Source organism: Malurus melanocephalus, unplaced genomic scaffold (genome assembly GCF_030028575.1).
Source record: "Malurus melanocephalus ecotype Western Australia unplaced genomic scaffold, MMel_1.1 scaffold_688, whole genome shotgun sequence".
Taxonomy (NCBI): domain Eukaryota; kingdom Metazoa; phylum Chordata; class Aves; order Passeriformes; family Maluridae; genus Malurus; species Malurus melanocephalus.
Window position 1 is genome coordinate 23,789 of NW_026623920.1, and position 8,465 is coordinate 32,253.

The following is an 8,465-nucleotide window of genomic DNA, read 5'->3' on the forward strand; positions in this document are numbered from 1 at the left end:
GCGTAACCTAATACTGGGCAGGAAAGAATAAAGTCTAGAGAGCTACAATTACATTAATTCAAATACTGACTAATTCTAAAACCTGACACTCTTTCTGAATTAAAGCCCGAATAACAGATACACTTTCACATTTCCATTTTGCTTGGTTGGTGGCAATTAAAACAGCCCGGGCACAACTCAGCTACACATTGCTCCAAATGCCCCCATCTGTACTGGTTATACCACCAGTCGCGGCTGAAGATGCTCCACCCTGCCCGCTTCCCTACTTGCATGTGCTTTTTGGMTCTCTTCCAGAGAAATCAACACAAGATTCTCTTGCTGCTAAGGRCATTGCAACATTCTTTACGCAGCAGCTCTGTCAGCAGCAAAACTGGCACCTCCTATACTTTCTTCTTCATTGTGCCTATTTCTAAACGCAACTCTAGTACAGTTGATCATTGCATTCATTCTGACATTTTAAAACGTCTAGATTTGAAAAGTGCCTTATGTGGAGCAGATAAACTGGAAGTAACTGCAACCTGGCTATAACAGGTAAATCAAAACAAGTTGCTGGTTGCATCAAGAAGTTTTGTCAGTGCTCTGWTGTGCGAGGCCAAAGAGTTTGTATCAAAATTGATTATTTTAAGACTTCTTTTTTATAGCACAAATATAAAAGATTATTCAAATTAGTATAATTAAACTCATACTTTCATTTGTTCTTAGGTCCATATTTGTATAATGCTGAAAAATTCAAGGTATTCCTGCATAATTGCATTAAGATTTATTCTCTGCTGGCAATATCTCAGGCAGAATGAAAATCTTGCTTTATTTCTGAAGCACAGCCACAATTTTTCCTCAAGRAGTGATGCATTCACACTGCTCTAGGTCAAAACAAATATAAAGTTTCTAAACTGTCTGTCACTGAGAAAGCCTGTTAGAAACTAGAAGGGCACGCTGACAGTAAGACAAGAGGTCATGTACCTTTCCTGTGTGCGTAGCACTTGAAGAGTAACTCCAGMTTTTGTGTATATTTGTGATGTACAGACCTAATCAGAAAGCCCAATCTTTGTTATGTCAAGTCTGATAAATCTTAGGCAAACACTAACRGAGCCAAATTCTCTTTCTAAAATTGAAAGAACAATCTGTTTGTACACAGCAAACCAGGTATTGCCCAAGAGTACTCCACGGTCCTGATYCACTATTGTTTCATTCCTGCTTTTCTTACACCTGTGAGATGCTGCTGTTACATTTGAGCTACCACAATGCGCCAGGGCACCAGATGATTATTGGCAGTGGGCAAGACGACACATTAATCAGCTTCTCCAATCTTACACCGGGCCAAATTCTCTCTGAGGTGGGTTTCTGGTAAGAAATTCACTGAAGCTGTAGCTAATTGCAYAGAAGCTAGCTCAATTTGTAATCATACTTGTTATTTACTTACCACAAAGTCAGAAGAACCCTCTCTGTTTGTTGTCATTTAAACYACTGAAAAAAATCTATTTGAAAATAGAAATTGTATTGYAATTCTGTCACTTGGCAGGTAAAAYAGACACACTCATCCCTTATACTAACATTTGCACCTCTTTTCWCTCAACTCTTAGTTGGATTAACTATTTAAATAGGATTAAAAAATTATATCCTGTAACTAAACACCCTTCAATGAAATTGCATATAACAATGGATATTCTGGGGGAAGTACCTGGGTAGATAAGACTGAAACACTTTTTCACGTATTTTCTTTCTAAGTAATTCTCTTCAGTGGGGTGAGGGAATTCCCAACAGTTCCATTTGTTCATTTTTAACTTGGCCAGGAAGACTCAAACTCTCACAGCCTATACTTTAACTTCCAGAGACTCACAGTCATGAATTGCAGATGGACATTATGCTAAGATAGATATTCCAATATTGCCAGCTCAGGAATCTTGCAGTTCTCATCTGTTAGATGCTCTGGTAAATACTGAAAGGGAATTCTGACATTAGAGCTCTAGAAACACAGTCAAGGTGTACTGTGATCACTCAAAGCCACAGAAGTCAAATAAAAAACAGTCTTTGATTTTAAATTCTTAACATAGGAAAGCCTGAATCTCATTGAGCTGCAGATCTTGACTCATCTGTGAAAGCTTGGGTACACAGAATGTCCCTGGGAAGATGTCCTTACAGATCACAGTAGAAAAGTTTCTGAAGCTAAAGAATCAGAAGGAATTTTTACTTTGAGGCACAGAGTACCTCATACTTGTACTGCACAACTTTGAATGGAAAAAAAATGGGATCTCAAATTTCACAAAATACTTTGTCTCTGTACCTTAAACCGTTTAATAGTGAATTACAAGGGCCTGGGCACGACATGGACCTCGAAGTACGAGAGCTACGATGGCATTTCTCTGGTAAATCAGTCACCACCTGCTTCTTTTCTCAGGCTGCACCATCAGTACCATTTGTTTATTACCCTGAGAACGCTGGCTCCTACAAGAGGTTAACATTATGCAAGATTTCAACCAGCAAGAGGTATTACCCGTTCTACAACCTACACCAGCCAGTTCATTAGCCCTTTCTCTGAAAATGTAAAATACACTGTTTGTGGTAAGAAAGGTGATACATTTCATTCCTTAGGACTAATTACTGCTTTAGCAAATATCTTTGAAAAGAAAACCTCTGTAATAAAATAAGTATCTTAAATTCTTCATTGTTTATATGTTCAGTTATATATATATATAGTATATGTATTATATATGAGATTATATAACATTATAATATGTATAATAATGTATATTACATATATAATAATATATCTATTATATATATTTAAGGATCTTCAACTACAAGGATAAAAATTGTCTTTAATGGAGATATGGAGATGAAATTATCTTCATTTCATAGCTGCTCATTAGAAAACTAAGCTTAGTAAAATTCCACTTACACTTTAGAAATATTATATCTGTATTCCCCTTTTTAGCACAGGGTGAAGATTATTTAGACCCCGTTGCTACTGCCAAAGCTTAAAGTTGGTTGTAATCTGAAGTTTTAGCCTAAGGCCATCTCTAATTTTCAGTTGATAAACAGGCATCTAACTCACAAAGCCAGCAGTTGTTGGGTTMCAGCTTTGGATGCTATGAAATGAGATAGCGCCTGCAGAGCTGAGCCAGCCTAAAGCAGTTTTGGTCATGACTCAAACTACCCCAGATAGGTGTGCAGAGAGATAGGAAGTAATAAACTGTCTTCAAAACACAGCAAYGTTCACCATGAAGATGAATACTGCTCATTTTGCCTTGCATTGCTCAGATAATCTTTACCAAGAGTCTTATTCTGGAAAAAAAAATACAGGTCTGCAATTTTTGGGAGGAAAAAAGCAAAAAGATGCTACATATTTTTATCAGTTAAACTTCATYTTGTAAGAAAAGGGAAGTTCAACAGTTTGGAGTTCTTTTTCAAACCTTATTTTAAACTGCACCATTTTAGAAAAGAATTTTTACGTTTACAAATTCAAAGTGAAACATTTCAGCCTCATTTCCCCGAGTYTTGCAAACACGCTTTTAAATTTAAATTTTCCATTTTTCTAAAATTAGCTTTGACAACTTGAAAGTCTCAAAASAATTGATTTGTAGGAGCACGCCTAGTAGTGACCTCTTACCTGCTGATGACCTTTAAATCCACTAGAGRATCCCAGGGGACAGTCGGTGCATGACTGAAAGCTACAAGCTCAGGTTGTATTGACACATCTGCAGGGAATTGAATGCATCTAAAGAACAAGGTTCCYCCAGGAACAAGGAGAAGCAGCGGTTTGTCAGGATCAGTGCGATTAGATAAGCGYGGTGGTGTCAGCGGGATGTTCGAGACACAACACAGCGGTGTTGTGTTTCTGCGGGGATCARGATGACCCCTGTGAGACAGCAATGCCAAGCCAGCTGCAGGACTCCTCCAGGCTTTTCCTTCCTAATCTGGCAGGATGAAAGAGTACGGAGGATTTCTGGGGAGGGACCAGAACAGTCTTTCCAGTTCCCGCTACGGGATTCAGGCAGAAAACAATCGTTCGGGATGCTTTCCTAGATAAGTGGCCTTCAATACATCAGTCCCTCCTTTGTTTCTTGGAATTACAGCTGTTAAACATGCTTGAATAAGCAACTAATTACAGAAAACATGGACACACTGAGTTTGTGTCAGCATGTTTAGCATATCCACAAAATAGGTGCAACACTGGTCCTGGGATTGGTAACTGCGCATTGAACCCAGCCTAAGTTTCCAATAAACATTAAAATGCGAGGGCAAAAACGRTGCTGCAAGGTACAAGACGTCTTACTTGAGAGGAAAACCATAATTACAGCTACAATCTTTCTATTTTGGGAATCAGTGGTTAGCATACAGCATCAGTCATTTCTACACAATTAACACTGACATTTTTAAAGTTCTAATTAGTAGACACTAGTCCAAGCCTATGTGAGTTCTTAAGTACTGTCAACGTGCCAAGTTTAAATTCAGGATACACCTGAATTGTCGTGCTTAAACCTAYGAAAATAATAGCCCACAAATGACAAAGTACTTAAATTTGAGATACGGCTCTCAGTCAAATGCTGTTGAGCAAAGTATGAGAGGATGTGCCAACTTCCTACATTCCTTTGGCATTCTCACTTACCAGTACAGGGAAGTTGTGTATATGCTCAGTGCATTTTAGTATTATACAACTGGTTTGTCTGCAACAGCAAGAGCAATATGAAGAATAAAAGTTCAAATCTTCTCTCACTGGTACTCAAAGTTACAGAATGTTAATGGAACAGTTATTCCTGACAAGTAGGTATTTCATAAGTACCTAAGTGGACAATTTTCAGGTTTGTGCATGCACTGGCAGCAAAAGCAATATGAAGAATAAAAGTTTGAGTCTTCTCTCACTGGTACTCAAAGTTACAAAATGTTAATGGAACAGTTATTCCTGACAAGCAGGTATTTCATAGATACCTAAGTGGACAATTTTCAGGTTTGTGCATGCACTGSCTTATGTCAGAAACAYTGGTTTATGTAAGAATTTCTAATTCCATTTGCATTTGCATGGCAGCCTATTTTAAGAGTTTTATTTAGTGATGGAGTTGGATTTTACAGTGTGAGTGGGTGGGGGTGTGTGTGTGTGTGTGTGTGTGTGTGTGTATGCTTTCAGGTTTTTTTGGGGGTGGGATTTGTTGAGAAAAATTATTTGTGAGTGACAGCAGATTATCGTATTCACCTATTTTTGCTTTGAAACCTTGCACTCTCTTTGAAGCCTCACATGATTAAAATTTGCTGAGGCAGGCATACAGCCAGCTCAGCTGAGCAGTCTTTATACACAATGTGTACAGAAGGCCAAGGTTGSATTCTGAATGTATCAGAGCACTGATATTGAAGGAGGTCTATGTTTACAGAACCAGAAAGATTCTATGACTAAAAATATATATATAAAAAAAAAGGGTTTTGGAAGAAGTACATACTATCAGGTCAGAGTCATTAAAAAAAACCTCCAAAGAACTACCACCTTTGTTTACCACAAATCAAACATGGAAATGAGTAACTAAAACCTCAAAAAGTAATTTAAAAAGTGAGGAAGAAACACCAAATAAACAAAATACACCACAACCTTCCAATGTGTATTTACTGTCAGTTGTGGAAAACTGTGGGAAGTGTTCAATGCCTAAAGGATCACACAATACAAACATTTGACAAAGAGTACTCCCTGGACAAGTTACAGATTAAAAGAGTTATAGATTCGCAACTGTAGGTCCCATGAAAAAGATCACCAAAAACAAAAAAACAGAGAACTAGTTCAATACCATTAACTTAAGGAAATTGGCTGTGGAAGTGATTCAATTCATTTACAGCTCAATTCCCACCCTGGATTCTAAACATCCTAACCCTAAAATGCTGTAGAGGATTTACACAGTCAATTAACACTTTGAAAGGTCTTTCAAGAGTAAATACACTACAATAAGTAATTTGTGTCTAATTGTGCTCTTCTAGTGTAAATCAGAGCAGAATCTCTCAGGCAAAGCACAACAGAGGATGAAGTAGCATCATGATTTATGACAAAACTTAAGAGTCTCTCAGTCTCTATGTGCYTGGTCAACAAAAGGACTTCCCTCAAGCAAACCTAAAATGGAGAAAAGAAACATAAGAGTTCAGGTCAGCTCATTCCCTTTTTTTTGGGAGCTTGTGCAGTCAGCCCATGGACACAATATTTTTCCAAGCTCAAGGTTGCAGAAACAGATAATCAAGATSAGGAAATGACCTCTCTATATCCATTTGTTTAGTTGACAAAGTATACCAACATGAACAGATTTTAAACTCATTTAAAAGAAATTCTCATTTTTAGCAGAATTGAAAAACTTTGTGAGCAAATGCTTATCTGTAAGAGAACCAATTGAAAAAATGGCCTTCAGCAACTGCCCTGGAAATGGTTCTATTTGGGGGTGATTGTAGACCCACATGGTGGGAGAGCACACCACAACCAGGGAGAAAACTTCATAAGTAAGCAATTATCAGCCTGCTGCTCAACACCACACGTKTTTGAGATTCCTAGCATAGTTGCTGGTGGTTAATTGTGATCCCTTAGGAAAGAAAGATTCACCACCTAATCCCTGTAAACAATCACAGTTCAGTCCTCACTAAAGGGCAAGAAAGCAATAGATCAATAGCAATGAGCACACCAAGTGTGAYTTCATCTGAGAATCTAAAGAACATTGAATTCATTGAATTTAACCAGCTCATCTTCCCAAAACCTGTGAGTGAAGGAAATACTACAATACACAGTTTGTCCTGACTGGTAAACTTACAMATAGTGAAATTCAGTGGCTCAAATGCAAACGAGTGCATGAAATCCACTTTTTTAATTCTTAATGCACATCACCCCCTGCTGCTCTACAAAGTGGGTCTTTTACAAACACTTCAACAAGKGCGAAACTGCACAGGATTAAACGCCTAAAAAAAGAGAAGCAGATGTGACCTCCAGATTTGAGAGGCATGCTAACCATTTTTTTTTTAGTGAATACACCTAAGGACACAGAAAATAAGAGTGTTTAAGGAAATGCTGCAATTGTGTTGTTTGGAATTGAACACTGATTCACAGTAACAGGGGAGAAATACTTCTATTTCTAGCAACACATGGCTTAACTGTGGAAATAGATGATCCTCCCTCAATGATCCAAAGTTTTAGCTAATCCCTTTAGCAAGGAAAGCATTAATCACTAACACCTATGAGATAAAGGCAAAGCTTCCATGTCACMCAAATAATTGTAATCAGTGAAATATCTCTCATCAGGTCAAGTGGCAACTGCCAGAAGGTCAGACAAGTTTTCTTCCAAAGACCAACTGAAGCAGTGCATTTAAACATGATCATTTTATTTCACAGCCSGGATGGAATAGGGAGTGTTTGGAAAGCATCAAGTAACTATTGGTGGAGGGAGGGGCCAGGGAGGGAGTGTTGAATCTGTAACTACAATGGCAGAAGAATCCAACACTAAATAAAAGCTATCAAAGGTGCTCCTGCACTTCAACATTTTCATGATTTTGTCATTGCCAGCATACATATGACAGTAAGAAACATAATGATCCCAAGTGCTGAATTCACCACCTACATGGTGTTTAAGAAATCTGAAGCTGTCTCAGACAGACTGATAACATCAGAAGCTGTCAGAAGCAGAAGTGTTTAAGAGAGCAGAACCAGCCAATTTATACAGCTCAGGCCTAGTAAGCTCAGCATCCTGTACTCCCTTATTCTGCTCAGATGTCTAGAGAGCATTATTAAGAATAAATACATTTCTGTGTGCTGGTACATCTTCTAGCACTTTGAACAGTATTGCTAAATTATCCCACATTACAGTACCAAAGACTCAACAACACATACAGGTTTTGCACAGTAACATTTTAGGAAATGTGACATTTTAGGAATTACCAAAGCCAAAACCATAAAAGGCCATGCAACATCTCATGTGCTGCATCCTGTGAGTATTTTATGGCATTTTAGCATTCTAGGGATTTTTTTTTTAACTTAAATGTTTAAATTTTTTGTTGTGATGAATAATAATGCTTGGTTTATCTTTCAGTTATTAAACATACGGCAGAAATTTAAAACATATTTTCTTATAGCCATTTGGTTGACTGAAAATAACATAAATAAAATTAAYTTAGTGATAAGTATACATACCTTTGTTTGTGGAGAAGAGATTCTGTCACTGTCAGCCAATACATATTATGACTGTGTACTCAAGCACTTCTCAATGCTCCCATCCTCTCAGACACGCTATTTTCTTTTGTTTATAAAGCAAACCTCTCCCCTCTCTGTCCTTCACTTGACTTGGTAATATGAGAGTGTTGGAAATTTGAACAAAACCTCCTTGTCCTGGGAGCACAAGGGGCGGAGGAAGATGCAGTTGGAGTTGTAGGTTGTTCTCAGAGTCTCACGCCACCCACTCTGACTAAAGCCAAAGGACAGGACACTGAAGAGGCCATTCCAGGACAACTGTTCCTGGGTC